Source organism: Ursus americanus, chromosome 6 (genome assembly GCF_024610735.1).
Source record: "Ursus americanus isolate L20-20 chromosome 6, mUrsAme1.1.p, whole genome shotgun sequence".
Taxonomy (NCBI): Eukaryota; Metazoa; Chordata; class Mammalia; order Carnivora; family Ursidae; genus Ursus; species Ursus americanus.
This window is the reverse complement of record NC_142132.1, coordinates 72,495,719-72,516,139: the sequence shown is the minus strand read 5'-3', so window position 1 is coordinate 72,516,139 and position 20,421 is coordinate 72,495,719. Positions and strand designations below refer to the sequence as shown.

At 35.8% G+C, this 20,421-nt stretch overlaps 2 pseudogenes; one reads left to right on the top strand and one right to left on the bottom strand.

Annotated features, from left to right (window-relative positions):
* Window positions 1-1,743: 1,743 nt before the first annotated feature.
* Window positions 1,744-2,347, top strand: LOC148110012 (TM2 domain-containing protein 1 pseudogene; annotated as a pseudogene).
* A 14,071-nt stretch (window positions 2,348-16,418) lies between these two features.
* LOC123783058 (KRR1 small subunit processome component homolog pseudogene) overlaps window positions 16,419-20,421 on the bottom strand; it is a 37,218-nt pseudogene continuing 33,215 nt past the window's right edge.

Here is a 20,421-nt window from a genome sequence, read left to right as displayed (position 1 = left end):
GTATATTAAAATCTTGATGCGATATCACTATAAAAGTACTAATATTTAAGGGGCAACTGGCTGGCTCAGTCAGTAGAGCATGTGACTCTTGATCTCAGGGTTGTGAGTTCGAGCCCCACGTTGGGCACGGAGGCTACTTAAAAAGAGCACTAAAATTTAAAAGACTACATAATTTGCAATATCTATATAGTGGAATATCATTCAGCAATAAAAAGAATGAACTATTGATACATTCAATACCATTAAAAAGTAAGAGAGACTAAGAATGAGAATATTTCTCGTATTTCATTTATTTGAAATTCTAGAAATCAAAAAATGTAACTACAATGAGAGAAAGTAATTCAATAGTTGCCTGGATCTGGGAGCAGAGATTGACCTCAAAGGGACAGGAGAAAACTTTTTAAAGTAATGGACATATTCTGTATTTTGACTGTGGAGGACATTAGAAGAATACATTTGCGGAGACCAACTGAACTATACAGTTAGGAAAATCATGTCTTAATAAAGTTTATTAAAAGCATAAGATCAGTGCAATAAGTAAAATATTTTACTTAACAGAGATTAATAAAAAATAAATACTGAGGTTTATAATGCTACCAAGTTATTAGACTGATCTGGTTAACAGGGAGTGAAGAACAACAGGAGACATTTGTTTTGATAGGGAAAAGCATTCAGCTTTAATTAGGGGGGACAAGGGCAACTTCAGTGAGAGAAGGGTGGGGGCAATTGTCCCATATTGTTAGGGAGAAAAGGGAATGAAGTCCCAATGGATTGTAATAGATATTGCTCGCATCTCAGCTGGTCACAAATCATGTAATTTATTTATAAACAATCTTTAATTTTTTTCTTGTTCACTGTGTTTATTAATAAGACATGGTACTCATAATTCAAAATCATTAAAAGTAAGTTTGATGGCTCATACTTTCATATTCCCCAGAGTAAGCTTTTAATGCCTTGAAGCACATTAATAAATAGTACTTGATTAATTATGTATCTTGTAATAAAGTTCAAAAAACATGGTTGGTTTTCTTTCTTCCTTAACTATACAAAGCAAGACCTACCTACCTATTAATTTATCCAGGCTTTAGCTAACATACTTGGTATTGCTATATCTCTTTTTCCAAGTATGTATCCAAATGCTGTCACTTCACCTTAAAAAGTAAGAATTAAACTTGCTAAGTATGATTCCTTTAAGATAACTGGGCTCAAATTTAAAAACTGGTGATAATGTATATTTGTTTAAATATCTCTTAGATTATTAAAGAATATAGATGATAGATTTCCTCATGATTATAGAATGATACTGCTGGTTTACATAGGTAACATGGAGGAGTAAGTTTGTGCTATTTGCCATTAGATCTAGATGAATTAGAAGACTGTACTCTTATTATCATTAACAATATTATTGCTCTGAATAATACTAATGTGTGTCAGTCATAAAATAGATAAGACAGTTTCTATTGTATAGTGGCAACTATGTTCAACTATCCTTTCTCTTGTTCTCTTTCTATCCATCTATCTCTGCTGTAGGTCTCATTTTCCTATTTTGCCATTCATATTTTCAGTTTGTCCAATAAGAATCACAAACTTCATGTTGTAAATTTTGGACTTCATTAATTTTTAAAACCAGCTTGTTATCTCTACCCTAACAATCTCTTAGGTTGTTCTTCCATTTGTCTTCAAATTTTTAAGAAGGTAACTAGGGGCCAGTCCCCGTAAGGGTGGCCATCTGCTCTGGAGGCTATGGCTGCCCAGCTCCTGGGTGTCGTATGGTTCATCAGTGACCACAGGACCGTGGGGAGCTGCTGCCACCACTATCATGATGGAAAGGAGATGCTCAAGTGTGAGAACCTTAAAGCGGGGAGTATAATTGTAAAGATTCAAAAAGAAATGACACTACACAAGAACCAGTTAACTGTACAAGATACACAGCTCTTGTTCCTTGTTTTTCAACACCCAACATAATTTGTAAGGCTTTTGGTGGCAACGAAACACATTTTACTGGAAATGGAGTTGGTTTTCTTAAGCCCAGGTCTTGCTGAAATGCAAATGGCTATTTGTATCAAGCGGCAGTTGCACTGGCTCTTTCCCTTGGATGGCTGGGGGCAGACTGATCTTACCTTGGATACCCTGCCTTACATTTGTTAAAGTTTTACACTGTAGAGTTTTAGAAGCCTAACTGATTTCCATTCCTATTTCAATGTAGGATTTGGGCTTCCTTGATTTTAAAAGAGCACTCTCAGTATGTGGATTTCCAAGTTTTCCATTTTACTTCTTCACATACCATTTAATGGATCTATATAATTTTTTGTTGGTGGTGGTGGTTTTGTTTTGCTGTTTTAGTTAAAAGCATATTATTCTGAGATTTATTTGATAGAATTTTTTTGAAAGCTGTATGATAACACTCTTTCTTAGGCTACTATCTCTATGAGATAGCTAGCTTATTACCCTGATATTCTTTAATGTCCTTTCCAAAGGTAAGTTGCCACTTGTCATTTTCACTTCTGAAAAATAAAAGTATGTCTTGTTGAAAAAAGAAGAAGAGGAGGAAGAGGAAGAGCAATAAAGAGAAGGAGGAGAAGAAGAGAAAGAAGAGGACAGGAAGAGGAAGAAGGAGGAGGACGAGGAGGAAGTAGAGGAGGAAAAGGAGAAGAAGAAAAAGAGAAGGAGGAGGAAAAAGAAGGGGAAGGAGGTAACTGTCTAGTTTCATGGAAGCTAGGAACTGAAAATCCTTTTGGAGCCCTCAAAATATTTGGTTATCCTTTCACTATTAAAATCACATCCTATTGATATTTGGGTATCAACACTGAGTTTTCCATGACTCCACGGGTAGAGGACACCTGGAAACTCCATGTTTCTCTGCATTTTGAGTTTCTTTCCTTGGGGCTGGCTTTAATCCATATCCTGTAATAACCATACCCTCGGAGTATAACAGCCTCAGTGAGTTTTGTGATTTACTGAACCTGAGGGTATTTATTGCGGACTGCACTTCCTCTAACTTTTGCAATCCACCATAATATGGTGCTCAAATCTATCTATCCTGTTCCATACCCATGGTTACTTGCCCTCATCATCATTAATGCACTACTACAACAGATTTGCACCAATTCTCTTCCCCTGGACATCAATTTTCTCCCTTTAGTTACTGCTATAAAATACAAATCTCTTCACGTAGGCTTTGTCAACAATAGATCACTCCTTCACATAACATTTAATACTCTTGCAATATGGCTCCTTTCAACTTTGGAGGTTTCATATCCCTCACATCCTGCTCTCCACCAACCCCATGATTTGGTCATTCAGACTCAATCATGGTTTTCTATATAATCCATGAAATTTTTTGCCTCCGCTTTTTTGGCTTATTCATTCTTTATTCACTTGTCTATTCATCTTTCAAGACTTGGCAAAAATCTAACTCTGTAGTGCCTTCCTTTGTGGTCCAGGCAGAATTAATTTGTCTTCATTTTATATTCTTTTAGCATACCTTATATTTATTATAGAAAATTCCATGTTTCTCTCTTATTATACTTATTTACACTGTAAGTAAATGGCAAGTCAGGAGATATATTTTGGAGGAGGGAGGGAGGAAAGTCTTCCAGTGATTAAGAGTATGATAACTTGGTATTGACCTCATCCCAAAAGTATAACTTTTACTTACAAATGCTAATGTGATCTATCCAGGCTTTGAGATGAGAAGGCTATCTGTAGAGCGGAGGCTCAGGTTTCAGTATCAGAGTAGGAAGATCTGGGTGTTTGAAGAAGTGGAGAGAAGAATTACTTAAATGGGCAGACTTAATAATAGGAGTGTGATTATTTAAAAAGTGTTTACTATGTGCCAGGCACTGCATTAAGCATTTTTTATGCCTTACGTCAATTATGAAATCCAGAACGGCAGAGCAGTGGCGGAAGAATAAGTAAATGGTAATATATCTCAAACTCCAAATCATCAGGCCAGGAACTACATCCATTATTTCCTCTGTGTTCTTTGAGCTTTCATTGTATGTGGGACATAAAAACTAAAGTGCAAAATGAATAAAATCTTCCTTCATGTAACATGCCATCTAATAAAAGAGAAAAGACAATGTACGTACTTTTAATGCCATGGGAAGATTATTAGGGGGTAATATAATGTAACACACAGAAACAGAGAAGACAAATTATCCTTCCCTAAGGATACTGGAAATATTATCTGAAGGGGTAGTATGTGAACTAGGACTCTAGGGAACAGTATTATTTTCAGTATGATACAGACATTCTGGTCAGAAGGTAAAGGAAATACAGAGCCATATGGAGTTCATGTCACTTTAGCACGAAAGAATTTTCCACCTTTATACCTTAAATATGTTTTATATTTTTTTATTATTTTTTTAAGATTTTATTTATTTCTTTGACAGAGAGAGACAGCCAGCGAGAGAGAGAACACAGGCAGGGGGAGTGGGAGAGGAAGAAGCAGGCTCCTCGGACTCCGGGATCACACCCTGAGCCGAAGGCAGATGCTTAACAACTGAGCCACCCAGGTGCCCCATTAAATATGTTTTTTATTAAACTTATTAGAGGCAGCAGCTTCACCAAGACTTTGGATTTATTTAAAAAAGATAATATATTTCTCAGCATATGACATATGAACTTCTACTGCAACCACTAGGTGTACCTGGGGGGCTCAGGTGGTTAAAATTCTGCCTTTGGCTCAGGTCATGATGCCAGGGTCCTGGGATTGGGCCCTGCGTGGCTCCCTGCTCGGTGGGAGTCTATTTCTCCTTCTCTCTGGCCCTTGCCCCTGCTCATGTTCTCAATCTCTCTCTCTCTCAAGTGAATAATAAAAAATCTTAAAATAAAATTAAAAAGGCATATTTATTGCTAAGGACTGATAATCATGTGTCACACAGAGGTTCCCTATCTTTAATTACTTAGTTTGAATGAGGTAGGCACTAATATAAATATCTTCCCCTGAACTTCCCCTGTAGATAATCTTCCCACCATCTTAAAACATTCCCCTCCAACTTCTTTCAGTTGCTTAGGCCAATCTATGTAGCTTTTCTTCAGTATTTTGATTTGTGTTTTGGCCTTTTGTTTGATTCTTTATATCCCTATCCTAAATGTATGTATTTTTTGTACAGAATTCTTTTTTTTGGTCCTTGTCTATAATGACAAATGCACTTTTTAAAAAGATAATGATAGAAGCAGGAAAGTAAAAGCTATATATTTTAAGAAGATGGTTGGTTTGTTGCATTATAAAATGATACAGATTGAACATTTAATATTATTCATAAAGAGAGTCCTTGGATGGCTCACTTTAGAAAAACAGAACCACATTAAATTCTTTTATTCTTTTTAAATTATTATTTGAGAGAGGCAGAGCAAGCACGAGTTGGGAGAGGGGAAGAAGGAGAGGGAATCTCAAGCAGACTCCACGCTGAGGCTGAGCATGGGGCTAGATGCAGGACTCAATCTCATGACCCTATATCATGATCTGAGCCCAAATAAGGAGTCAGATACTAAACCGACTGACCCACCCAGGCACCCCAAGATTCTTTTACTTTTTTTGTACAATAGCCTCTTATTTCTTTTGGGAAGTGCCACTGTGCACCCACCCATGGTTCTTTATCATTGGGCTAATATGTCCATATAAGCACTGTAAACTCTTTCCCAAGACATAAAATGAATTTGGGTCAGACTGGAATCATTGTCTCTTAAAAAAAGATATATACTCTGTCCTTTAATTTCAGCAATATTTACACATTAGAACAGCTTTATAAAGTTCAGTCTACAGAAGGTTAACAGCATTTTCCTTTCTGTATTCAAAATGCTCACATTTTATTTATCTTGCAATTAACATAAGCACAAATGTCAAGAAAGCATTGGACACCCACTGCTTGATGGCTTTTATACAAACCTCAAAATCCAATTGACATTTTGTGCTATTTTCTCTTCTTATTTATACCTCATAATAACCATTTGCTTATCAGAATTTTTATTTTTAGAATTTTGCTTACATTACTGGGTAGATGTAGTATGTATCATCATTTCTTACTTCCCAAATGGCCAGCCACGATAGAAAAAAAAAAAAATTCTTTCAAAAGTGGCATATCGGAATGACTTTGGGATATAATTTAATGTCACATTGCTTAAGTTTATTTCCCCACCCTTTACTTCCCCTCCTCCTCAAAGTGCCAGGAGATGAAAGTAGAATTTTCCACATTCAGTCATTGTGTAATCAACCACATAGCATGGTATCCAGCAACACTATTCTTAGCTATGATATGTATGTGATGTGTATATATATACCTATATACGTATATGTATCTTACATTTGGCTTCTTGATAAAAATTGTGAAAGTCAGCATATATAATGTGCATAAAAAACATAAAAAAGTGTCCAGTTTAGAATCTTCATGATATGTATTTGGTTTTGGCCACTGATTGTAGGTGACTTCACCTGATTTTGTAATTATTGTACCTGATTTATAACTGAGAAAAAAGCTATATTGCAAAGGAATTTTAAATATCTAAATTATTACATATTTTCTGTATGTATTAATTAAAATAAAAATTCTTATCTCTTCAATCTTCAAAAATGAATGTAAATGACTATTCTTATCTTTCATTAATATGTCCAATACATATATTTCCAGAATGAGGTTTCACACTAGGTTCCTTTTTCATACTTCATATACTATATGCTACAATGTTTTAAAATATACTCCAATACAATTTTATTGTATTATAAATATCAGGTGTCATTTCTGGCACTTGATATACTTACATAATCCCTGTTAAATAATTTTTCACTATATCAATTCTGATATTTACATACTAAGCTGAGGAAGTCAATTAGCAATTTTTCAAGTTACCTCAAAACTAAATGCAAATAATTCCTTTAGATTCTGAGGAATTAAAACCAAAGCATATACCAAAATATAAGCAGAGGAACTGAGTAAGCCTATATTGAAAATGCCTACCTGCACTTGTGTTGTTATATGTCCTTTAGCTAGCAAGTTAATATACTTGGAACAGTGCGAAAAGTCTTGGTAGTTATTAAACTAAATAACTGACTTTTATCTAAGCCTAGATGTTCCTATTCCTAGACAAGTACTATGACACTTACAAGACAAATGCAAATGAAAAATTTTCAGAGAAAATTTTTGAAACCACACATCAAGATACTACTTACACTTAATTTCCTTTTTTAGGAGACTTAAATATCTGACTTTCCAGATTGCCACTCATGTGAGAAAAAGGAGCGTGTTCCTAAAGGCAGTACGAATGTGGCCTTGTGAGAAGTGACCCGGGAGTAAGGCAGGAGACAAATTTTATACCAAATTGACACAAAGATCCTAAAGCTAACTGAAACTTACCAGTGTGAAGAAGTAAAATCTACTTTGCGTTCTAAGGTATTACAAGCACTATGGAGTGTTACAAAATGAGTAAGTATGTACACTTATTGTTGTGGGCTGAATTGTCTCTCCCTCCACATTTGTATGTTGAGGGTCTAAACCCCAATAACTCCAAGTATGACTGTATTTGCATAAAGGACCTTTAAAGGAGGGATCTAGGACATTTCTTTAGCTATAAATGGGCATTCTCTTTATTGGTTACCATTTAGTTAAGTACTAAGAATGAAACAGATGAGGACTTTTAAATGGCATTCTTTTTTAAAATCTGAGATATTAGAAAGAGGTTTGATTGGAATTTAGACCACTATATTAACAGAAAATTTCCTGACAGTCCTTCAAGAAGTAGGCATGATATTATAACTTACAGAGGGGAATATGAATTAGTGCACTGTTGGTCTGCCAGTGACCATGTATGGGTTCTCTTGATTCTCCTGGACACATACCACGAATGAGAAATGAACTCTGGTCTGCTAACAGTGTAAGACACAAAAGCTTTAACCTTTTCTTGCATTTAACAAAGCAATATGCTTGCCAAGGAAGTAGATTTGATAGGATCATCTGACTGCATATTCAGAAGAGAAGTGTAATCTGTCCATCTAACTGGCAAACATCTGTTGGCAATCTGCACATGCAGATACCTGAGCCAGCAAGACAAGCTCCCATTCTTTAAGGTGCAGAGACTGTGGTGAAAGTTGTGGAAGTGGGAAGCATGATCTGCTACTGACTATTTGCTCCTTTCCTTCAGGAATTTTGTGTCTCCAGGCTTCATTTACAGCAATAAAAATCAGATTATAAATGAAATCTGATCCTGTTAAATGTTGCCACATAACAAACTACCCCTAACATTTCATGCCTTAAAACAACTATTTTAATTTGTTCAAAATTTGTTATGTTAGGAATTTGGGAAGGGCTTGACTGGGTGGTTTTCTGATCCTTGTTGCAGCAGGTGGGAAGACAGGGGCAGGGGATCTCATCCTCCAGGGCCTTTCCAGGTGGCACAAGTTTCTCCCAGAAGGACAGTGTTAGGGTAGTCATTTTTATATCATAGTTGAGGGCCTCAAAAGTAAAAACTCCAAGACTAGAAGGAAAAGCTGCCATCTCTTAAGGCCTAAGTCCAGAAACTGCCAGAGTCACTTCTTCTGTAATTTATTTGTGAAATTGATCACAAATCCTTCCTACATGAAAGGGAAGGGGAGAGAGATCTCTCTCAAAGGAAGGGGTATCAGAGAATTTGCGGCCATCTTAATTTGCCGTAACTGCTGAGTCTTCCTGAAATACTGGTAAATGGTATACTGCTAGTTCAGAAATTCAGTTCTAAGCATGGTACAAAGATGCACGGACTTCCCAGGAAAGTAATGTTAAAAACTTTTAATCTCTAAAACCAGAATTGATTTGAAAAGCATTACTCTTTTATTTTATCAAGGTAATCTTTGCAAGGAGAAGTCATATTTTTCCTATTTTCCCATTGTTTTAAGCAGGGATCGGCAAACATTTATTCTGTAAAATGCTAAATAATCAGTGTTTAAGGCTTTGCTGGTCATAGTTTCTACCACAACTACTCAGCTCTGCTGTTGAAACTTGAAAGCAGCTATAGACAATAGGTAAATGAATGGGCAAGGCTTTGTCTCAAAATGTTTTTACTTAAAAAAAAACAGAAGGCCCCCAAAAAGTTTATTTAGAAAAACATTTGTCTTATAGGTTGAAATTTGCTGACCTCTGGTGTAGAGTATTTAACACTATATAGGGAAATAGTTTTCATACATGCATTAGCATACGAGGCAAAGACAAGTATTTGTCAGTTTGTTGAATGACATCACTGACTTGCTGGAAAACCAGATTTTACATACAAATGAATGATTTTAGTTACAATTGGGTAATTTCTACTTAAGTAAAATAAGTTTAAAAATAGTTATAACTTTTAAAAATGTGGTCTTTTTTATATTTTGAAGAATTAAACTTTATGATCTAATTAAATGATAAAAACCAAAATAACTATAATTACACTAGCAATTACAACTACACAAACTTAAATGTGATTATGATGGAATTGTTTTAGTGATAATCTGTAGTATTTGTGAGTAAAAAAATCAATTTTTCATATGGGAATTAAATGGCAAACTAATTAACTATAACTGAAGTAGGTCATTCTTTTAAAACTGGAGACATTAGTCTCTCAAAACATCTACTACATATCACACACACAAAAATACAAAACTCTCAAGAATACAGACAAGGTAAAAGTAGAATCTGAATTGTCCTAATATTCTGTTTGTATACCTGTAAAATGAAAATCATTGACTCAAAATGACTTCTCAACTCCATTCTTATTCTTGGGGTTTAGAACTAATTTTTGAGGTTTGAGATATTCTAATTCTCACATTGTATTTCTACTGCCTTTCTCATTCATCCAACTTAATCAAATATTCGTTCAATAAAACCACAAGTGCTTGTTCTGTAGCACTATGCTAAAAGCTTGCAATGTAACTTTGAACAATACGATAAGGACCCTACCCTCACGGGAGATATTTTCAAAAGGAAAGAGACAGTCAGACTTGCTCAAGAAGGGAAGCTGAGGTGGGTTCCTGTTTGAAGGAAGCTAGGCTCTGTCATCAGGCTCTTGCCACTTACACTTACTGTCATGACATCACTTGCTCAGTCCATGTGTGACCAGAGGTGACTCTTCCCATCGTGCCTGTATCATGGATTATCTTGGATATGTCTTCTCTTTGCAGTCATCTCATATACTGCTGTTCCCTGTGTTCCTGGGACCTCTACTGCCTTTGCCTCTCTGTCTCCACACTCTTCTTAACCATAGCACTGGAGTTTGTCCTATTGTTTCTGCTGTAACCAAGTGTGCTTGCTCTAACCAAATCTAAGGCCAACCTGAAAATTACAGATGATGCCCTTATCATAGCTCTCCCAAGTAGCTAAACTGTGGGATGTATTATCAGAGTATGCTTCTTCTTGATAAAATACTTAATCCTCATCCTTCCCAAAGTAAAAATGTGATGTGAAATTAACTGACTAGTACATCAAAAGCTATATTAATACTAAGATTATTTTTGACTTGAAGTGCATAGTCATTATCTCCATGGATCAGTGGAAAGCTGAACTCTTCATTTCATTTCAACGGAGGATCAATATGTAATAAACGGCTAAAGTGCACCAGAACCAAGGTCAGTAACACAATTTTAAACTAGTTTGATATCATCAGTCTTATTGTGACTTTAGTTGTTACAAATTGGAAATTTTTTTCTTGTAATCTCACTCATGATTCTAATATAATCAGATTGATTTGTGAATGTTAATTTCTTAAATCACAGTTTATTAATCTTTAAAAATAACAGGAATAAATTCCACTTCCAGCCAAGATAGAATAACAAATTCAGATTCTTCCGAAAGAACTAAATTTAAAAAATGAACAAAACATATGAAACTGTTATTTGCAAGGTTCTAGACATCAGACAATGAGGGACAGTGATCCCTAAGGAAACAAACCAGCAAATACCTAGGACTGCCTCAGCCAAATATACTTTTCCAGGGCATAGTCCAAAGAGGTGGAAGCCAAGTGGAGTTTGGCATACTCCCTGACTATGAGGAGACTGGGGATACCAGTGCAGCCAGAGTTTTTAGCACAGTGTCAGAGACAATAGAGCAGCAGAGACAGAGAACTCCAGATCTGCAGAGTCTCCTCTGAGTATTAATCCAAGTACTGATTACTACATGCACATGAGAAACCTACCTAATACTGGAGAAAAGTTCACCAAAAACAATTACTGGTAACAGTGCCTGACATTTCCTCTTGGCTGTGAATAGGGCCTGTTCTCTTCAGGCACACTGGAAAAACTTGTAATTCATAGTGCATTACACAGAATACACAGAAGAATCTTGCCTCAGTAATGGAAGAAAATTAGACTAAGATTGAGCACTGTTCTTGTCAAGCATAACAAATCTTAAAAGCAAGACCCAAAGATTCAAATTATTTCCAACTAATTTAACTAGGTCCCAGAGGATAAAGAATGTATATGAGAATGCAAATAAATCCAACACCCAACATAACAGAATTCACAATCACAAAAAGAAATAGGAAAAATTGACCTATAATTGAAAGCTAAGTCAATAAATAATCTATTGATCCATAAAGAAGGCAGAAAAAGGGGAGAAAGAGAAAAAAGTACAGATGAGATATATAACAAATAATAGCAAGATGATGATGGATTTAAACCAACCATATTAATAACACATTAAATGTAAGTAGGTTAACGCTCCATATAGAAGTCATAGATGGTCAGATTAGATCTTTTTAAAAAGCACATGCTGCCTCATAAAAAAAACCCATAATTCATGTGTGTAGAGACCAAGGAATTGAAAGTAAAAGGGCAGGAAAACTATAACCTATTATTTCCCTAGAACTATTGTTTTAATTATCAAAACCAAATAATAATAAATCATTTTAAATTTTGTTCCAACTGAGTAATTTCACTGTTGCATTAACTAGAGAAATAAATTCTACAGTTTGGAATGATAATACAATTTCATTAACATACAACATCAAACCAAAAGAGTAATGAACTTATTTTTTTTCTTTATGAAAAGACTTTTTACTTATCTAAATTACCAGCTAGATGATTCAAATTCCTGATTCCATTAAAAATACAAAATGCAAATTTCTTTTATTTTTTTAATAATATTTCTTTATTATATTATGTTAGTCGCCATACAGTACATCCCTGGTTTCTGATGTAAAGTTCGATGATTCATTAGTTGCGTATAACACCCAGTGCACCATGCAATACGTGCCCTCCTTACTACCCATCACCAGCCTATCCCATTCCCCCACCCCCTCCCCTCTGAAGCCCTCAGTTTTTTTCTCAGAGTCCATAGTCTCTCATGCTTCATTCCCCCTTCTGATTACCCCCCTTTCTTTATCCCTTTCTTCTCCTACCGATCTTCCTAGTTCTTATGTTCCATAGATGAGAGAAATCATATGATAGTTGTCTTTCTCTGCTTGACTTATTTCACTTAGCATTATCTCCTCCAGTGCCGTCCATGTTGCAGCAAATGTTGAGAAATCATTCTTTTTGATAGCTGAGTAATATTCCATTGTATATATGGACCACAACTTCTTAATCCAGTCATCTGTTGAAGGGCATCTGGGCTTCTTCCACGATTTAGCTATTGTGGACAATGCTGCTATGAACATTGGGGTGCATATGGCCCTTCTCTTCACTACGTCTGTATCTTTGGGGTAAATACCCAGTAGTGCAATGGCTGGATCATAGGGTAGCTCAATTTTTAACTTTTTAAGGGACCTCCACACTGTTTTCCAGAGTGGCTGTAGAAAAATAAGATTCCACTGGACGTCTGTCCTCTCCATTCTCTTCTTCTAGGAAGAAGATTCTGCCACTTCTAGCAGCTAAAGGAAACACTTGGAATATCGATGAGCCTTAAGAGAGGTAGAAAACAGCTTTCTAACAAATGCCAAAACAGTCTGATGGTAAGCTTGATTTAACAATTAAGATCTTACATTTCAGTTTAGATTTCTATTCCTCCGGTAAAATTACTTAGGTAAGTATTGCAGCAATGATTAGAGTTAGTAACCCTGGGAAAGCATTTGCCACTGACTGGAAAATATAGGACATGAAATTCAAGCACCTGTGAAATTTAGAACTCTGTTCCTCATTGAGAATTCTAAAAATAGTAATCATCATTATTGGGAAGAGAATGAATAGTTTTAACAAAAAAAGTTTTACACAAATACACACTTCATAAATGTGTTATCAAATTAACTTGATTTGAATTCAGACTTTTAAACTATTGGGTTCTTGCTCATGGAACATATTTGTGTTAGGATATCTGTACTTCAATGAACTAAAAATATCTATATTGTTTCAGAAGGTTTTCTGGATAGAATGATCTTTATGTTGCAGCAATAATGTTATTTATCTCAAGTTTCCAATCACTAAATTTTTATCCAAATGAGAGATGGCATTTATAAATAAATCTATTAAAATTTTTCCTGTGAATAGTTTAGTATTTATTCCTTGTGAAAATTTTTTATGTATTATCTCAAAACATGTATCTAAATATTTGCATCTTTCTTGGAATACATTCTTTTATTTAATAAAAATTGCTACCATTTGCTGTGTGCACTGTATATTACAAGGTTTATATACCTTACTCAAATAATCTTTACAAATACAAAATCTGCCTCTACAACATTGCTTGTAAGAGGTAGAGGTAAGATCCCGGCTCATTCTTTTCTAATGTTCAAGTTTATGATCCTTCATTTCACCATGTCACTTCCCCATATAGAAGAGCTCAAATATAATCCCATGATAGTATATGGACAGATGTTTCTCCCAGAAGTAAAATAAAAGTATCTTACCTAAAAATTAGGGAATATGCTATATATAATCCCCTGAGAAAGATTTATAATACACATTAATCTATAATATTTTTCAGAATACTGATTTTTCAACTCCTTCCCTTTCCATTTAAGTGTATCCAAATTTATTTGAATGTAGCACTCTTCCTTGGGATTTTTTATTGTTATATTTTTACTGTCCTGACACTTATTAACTTCACAAAGAAGTAGCATTGTCTGACTTGTTCCCATGTATAGGAAAGGATGACCTACATTAGACATTCAACATCAGTTTTACATTATAACTTTTTGAGAAGCCATTCAAAGCAAAGAAATCCAGTTTGTTTTCTAATATGAATGCCTACAACTTCAGGATGTTCAAAAAGATAACTATAGAGAATATAAAATTCTTTCCAAAAACTCATCTTGTTGGGAAAAGAACCCAGTTGCCATAAATTGCCCAAGTCCTATCTTTTTTCCTTTTTTCCAGCACCTCTGGGTTAGGTACAGAATAATTGGGCATGCTCATAAACAAGACCATACAATTGCCCTTTACTCATCCACTGAATCCCACAGACAACTACCATGTTAAACTGATCCGTCTGTCAGCCAAATAAGATTTTTTTTCTTTCCCCTCTTTTAAATCTAAGAAAAAGAGAAGTCTCATTTATTACAGATAGTACCAAAGTAAGAAAGGAAAAAGACGTATGAGCTATTGACTCATATAGCATCAAAAAGAGGGAAATTATTTCAACAGAATGAAAGACTTCAGAGATTTTATGAAAGTCTAAAAAGCAGGCATTGGAGAAAACATGAAGTTGTGAAGTTTCTCATGCAACTGGTATCACATTAAGTACAACCTAGTTTATTCCATCCAAATACCAGTCTTCCTTATGATATCACCAGCAACCAAGAGACCACCACTGAGTTCCTAGACACCCAGTTCTTGTTGTTTTGTTTTGTTTTCATTGCAACAAGTTTCACTTCCCAAGGGTCTCTTTCCTTTTCCAAGAAATGCCGTACAGCCAACATTGCTTTCATCCTCCTTTTGAAAATCTTAACTGGGGAAAAAGAAGACCTGAAGGTGGGTTTGGGAATCAAGGATGTCTTCAAACACTCAAGCACTGCTGGGTGCTTCGGGGCACAGAAATAGACTAACAAGATGAAGTTAGAAGGAAGTATTATGACTCCAAGTAAGAAGGAACCCTGATTCTTGCATTCTCTTTACGCACTTTGCTGGGTGCATTACCCATGTTCCATCATTTAACGTTCCAATCACTTCATGATGTACAGATTATTACATTTCTCTGCTAAATAAAAATGTTGTACCTCAAACATGTAGTTTACATGCCCAAGATGATATAATAAGTAAGTGTTGAGGCTGGAACACAAATATGACTATCTGATACCAGAGTCTACCATTTATTCCACTGCACCCAGGGACTTCCCTCTGGACTGCATTCCATTCTGTGAAATACCAATCAGCTGATGCTGTTGTTTCTCTCAAGTCTACGGAAATAATTGAAGTCCTTTGTATTGATTCAATAGATAAAAGAACCCCTTCTCCAAATAACTGTTGTTTTAATAGACTCCAAATGATATATATTTTGATAATAATGTTTATTAGGATTTGGAAAGAAGAAAGATCTTCTACAAATTTTTTTCCATTATATATAGGGATTATGTCCCTTGTTAGAGATGAATTAAGAGACTATCTGAAACCACTTTTTGCTTCCATGGTAGATAGTATACCTCTTCCACTTAAACATTACACAATAATTTTACAAAAAGCTTCAATCACAAGAATTATCCAGTCCCATTAGCTGAACATGATGAACTGCGTTTAGCTTCTAAGACATTCCTTCTCACCAAAATATCCTTTTTGTTTTCACAGTTTTTAGGTTACAATAGCTGGAGTCCATTTCTTTGCTCAGTCCAATTCAAGATGCGGCAACCTAATCCTAGGAACTGCTCTAATGGCCCTTCAGTGGCATTCAAAAAGTTCACAGCAACATTTGTTCAAGGTAAAACAAACCACAGAAACTCCATATTTAAGCAACTGTTTTTCCACAGTGCTGTGATTTTTCCATGAATTAACTGTCAAAATAAGATAATTTTGCATTTAATATTTTTGATAATCTTAATATTTATATAAACTTATAAATTTGTATAGACATTAAAAAGAATATCAGACTAAATATTTAGGAATTATAATTATTCTTTTTTTTTCTTGAGCACTGCAAAATTTGCATATTTTTTTCTCAAAACCAAGTGGTAGGACATGATTATATTTAAAGACTAACCAGTGGCATCAAACACTGGATTTGATGGATAATTACAATAGCCACATTTCAAAAATCTTTATATAAACAATCTAAAAATTACATCTAATGTCATGCTCAGGCAAAACATGCCAAAACAGATTAGATGCAATATATACAAAGACATATATACTGCTTTCTAGCATAAAGTTTTTCAAAAAACACACAGAGAATACAATAATTTATATTTATAAAGAATAGCTGTTTATATAAACACTGTTTTGAAGAATGACACAAACTCAGAAAAATGTGTTCAGAGTATTCCCTCTCACACATAGGCTACTAATGCCCTAGTATCTCAAAATCCTTTACAAAAGGATATGGCTTAGTGAGTTCTCATCCAGGGGTTTTTGTTTGTTTTTTGGTTTCCTTTTTTTTTTTTTTAATGTTACTTCTTTTTCTTCTCTTCTTTTTTTCATCTGCTTCCATTTTAAGTCTAACTTCTTCGCTGAAGGAGCTCCCAGTTTCTTATTCTTTACTTTCTTAACCTTTTCCTTGATGGCAGCCACATCAATTTTATTTTCAGTAGAAGCTTCCTCTGGTTTCACAACTGGCTTTTCTTTAGGTGGAATAAAAGCTTTGTTTCTTTCCTGTTGTCTCTTACCCGAGAGCTTCCTCTTGTTTAGCCTTTATAGCTTCCATTTTCTGTCACTTCTTTTGACTTGCCTTCAGAAAATTTTCACCACTAGCTAATTCTTTACCAATCTTTCTGACTGTGATAGTGGGAATGGTGTGTACTCTTTCTTGACAGTTTTTTTCTTTGGTTCCTTGCGTTTATTCACATTCTTGTGCTTGAACTATGGCAAAAATATTTCCCAACTTTGTGATCTTAATTCAGAATCTTTTGCCCACTCTCATTTAATCATTAAGGTTTTAATGTTATAAATTGGACAAATATTCTTCATAGTATCTCAGACTACTTTTTGAACCTCTTTTAAGCCACTAAAAGGTCCAATGACTGAAACTATTTTTCCCTGAACCATAACATAACAGTTTGTTAAAAGTTCCAAAGCCTTCAATGTAGATCCTTTGGGACCAATGAGTCATTATAGGTAGTAACATTGTCTTCTTTTTACAAATTTTATTTCTTATGAACGAACCTATTTTAATGATTTCACAAGCAACATCATCTTGAAGAATTTGTACTGCCTGCTCAAATGAAACACTCATTGTTAAAAGTTTTATTAGGTCTCTGGCCCTAATGATGATATATGGATCAAAAGTCTTTCTGTAGCAGTTCAATGAAGTCTCAAAGGATTTAAAAAAAAAATCTTTGTCGGGTACAGGTAGTAACAGGAAGATGGTGGCAGAGTAGAAGGATCTTAGGCTCACCTCATTCCATGAATACAACTAGATAACTAGCAAATCATGCTAAATACCCCAGGAATTAACCTGAGGACTGACAGAACAAACTCCGCAACTAAAGGGAGAGAAGGGGCCACATTGAAGAAGGTAAAAAGTGCAGAGACACACTTTGGGAAAGAAATGGATTACAGCCACTGTGGTGGGAAGGGAGCTGTGGTCGCTAAGAAGGTGAGAGAGAGAGAGGAGCACACAGGAGAACACACAGGAGAACATTTCCCCATAGCCACTGGCTTGGGAAACAAGAGGGGGTGAAGTTTGTGAGTTCTTGAAATGAAAGGGGCTTATAGCCTGGAGTTTTAAAGGCAGCCAGGATGTATGGGATACAGTCCAGAGGGCACTGCGCTGCTTTTGGTAAGAAAGTAGGCAAACAACCCTGGGGGCAGACAGCATGGAAAGAGCAATCTGAAGAGTGACTGAGGCATACAGTGGGGAGATTATTTGCTCTACTCAGAGTGTGTCGCTGAGAGGCAGAGTTCACAGAGTCACCTCTCAAGGAACAAAGGAGCTGGCTGGTGTCAGTTCCCTTCTCCACCCCTCAGCATAAACACCTAGCCACCTGCAGGAAGCAGTGCAGATGGACACTGGGTGCCTAACTTGCTTACATCAAGCCCCACCCCCACACTTCAGTGGGTCTTCCCTTCTCAGTCACGCTTACTTCACTCACAGTGTAACAGGTCCCTTCCCCCAAAAGACCACCACAAACCCCAGCCCGTACAATGTCTCCCGACCAAAGAGTTTTGGAAGTGCTCCATTCCAGTGGACATGGAGATAAGTTTCATTTCACAAGCAGTCCAGAGTACACTTAATTAAAACTCGCCACATTGAGGCCAGGGACCAAACAGTATCCACAGCAGGCAAGGAGAGCCTCTATACACAATGGGCCTTAAGGACAGAGAAGCCAAAACACAACAGCAGAACACATGCAGCACACATTGGAGACACTCCCTGAAAAACCAGGCCCTAGGTACTACATGAACTCTTCTTCATAAGGCCATTACCTTCAAGAACAGGAGACACAACTGGTATTTCTAGCACACAAAAGAAGGTAGAGACATACACAAAATGCCAAGATGGAGAAATTCATCCCAAATGAAAGATAAGGCCACAGATTTAAGCAAAAACAGATTTAAGCAAAACAGATTTGAGCAACATGCCTAAGGGACAATTTAAAGCAACAGTCACAAGGATACTAACTGAGCTTGAGAAAAGAATGTAAAACATCAGGGATACCTTTACCACAGAGATAAAAGAGGTAAAAAAGAATCAATCAGATATGAAGAGTGAATAAACAAGATTAGAAACATGCTTGATGCAACGAACAACAGGCAGGAAGAAGCAGGAAAACGGATTAATGACCTAGAAGACAAAGTGATGGAAAGCAAAGAAACTTAACTAGAGAGAGAAAGAAGAATTATACAAAACAAGAACAGACTTAGGTAACTCTGTGACTCCATCAAACATAACAACATTCATATTATTGGAGTTCCAGAAGAAGAAGAGAAAGAAATAAAGGAATAATAGCTAAAAAATTCCTTAATCTAGGGAAGGAAACAGATCTCCAGATCCAGGAGGCATAGAGAACTCCCATCAAAATCAACAAAAGCAGGCCCAAACCAAGACATATTGTAATTAAATTTGCAAAATATAGTAATAAAGAAAAAAAAATTTTAAAGCAGCGAGGCAAAAGAAGTCAGTAACTACAAGGGAAAACTCATACGCCTAGTTGGAGTTTTCTCAACAGAAACTTGGCAAGTCAGAAGGGAGTGGCAAGATATATTCAAACTGCAGAATGGGAAAAATCTGCAGCAAAGAATAAAATATACAGGAAGGCTAACATTCAGAATAGAAGGAGAAATAAAGAATTTCACAGACAGACAAAAACTAAAGGAGTTCATGACCACTAAACCAGCCCTGCAAGTGATATTAAAGGGGACACTTTGAATGGAAAAAAAGACTAAAAGGGCCAGTATAAATGCAGGAAACACAAAAGCAGTAAACATGAACATTTCTGTAAACAATCAGTCAAGGAGCTCAAAAAGAAAAGGATATAAAATATAATAACATATGCCTAAACATGGGGAGAAGAGGAGAAGAGAATGGGTTCTAATGTAAAGGACCATCAGCTTAATATTGACTGCTATTTGCAAAAGAGGTTACATATACCTAATGGTAACCACAAATCAAAAATGAGCAGTAAACATGCAAAGAATGAAGAGAAAGAAATCCAAATATATCACTAAAAAAAAATCAGCAACAGGGATGCCCGGGGCGGGGGGGGGGGGCAGCGTCAGTCGGTTAAGCGTCTGCCTTCGGCTCAGGTAATGATCTCGGGGGTCTGGGATTGAGCTCCCTGCTCAGCAGGGAGTCTGCTTCTCCCTCTCCCTCTACCCCTTTCTACCACTTGTGTTCCCTCTCTCTCTCTCTCTCTTTCTCAAATAAATGATAAAATCTTTTTAAAAAAATCAGCAATACATAAAAGAGAGAAAGATCAGAGAAAATCTTTGGAAGCAACCACAAAAGAAGAAATAACATGACAATAAGTACATATCTATCAATACTTGCTTTGAATGTAAATGGACTAAACATTCCCATCAAAAGACATTGGGTGTCAGAATGGATAAAAGACAATACCTATCTATATGCTGCCTGCAAGAAACTCATTTTAGACCTAAAGGTACCTGCAGATTGAAAGTGAGGGGATGTAGAAATATCATGCAAACTGGTGTTAAAGAAAGCAAGGGTAGCAATACATATATCAAACAACCTAGACTTTAAAACAAAGACTGTAGCAAGAGACAAAGAAGGGCACTATATCAGAATAAAGAAAACAATCAAACAAGAAGAAGTAACAATTGTAAATATTTATGCACTCAACATGGGAGCACCCAAATATATAAAACAATAACAATAATTGATAGTAACACATGATAAGAGTAGGGGACTTCTACATCCCACTAAAATGAATGGGCAGATC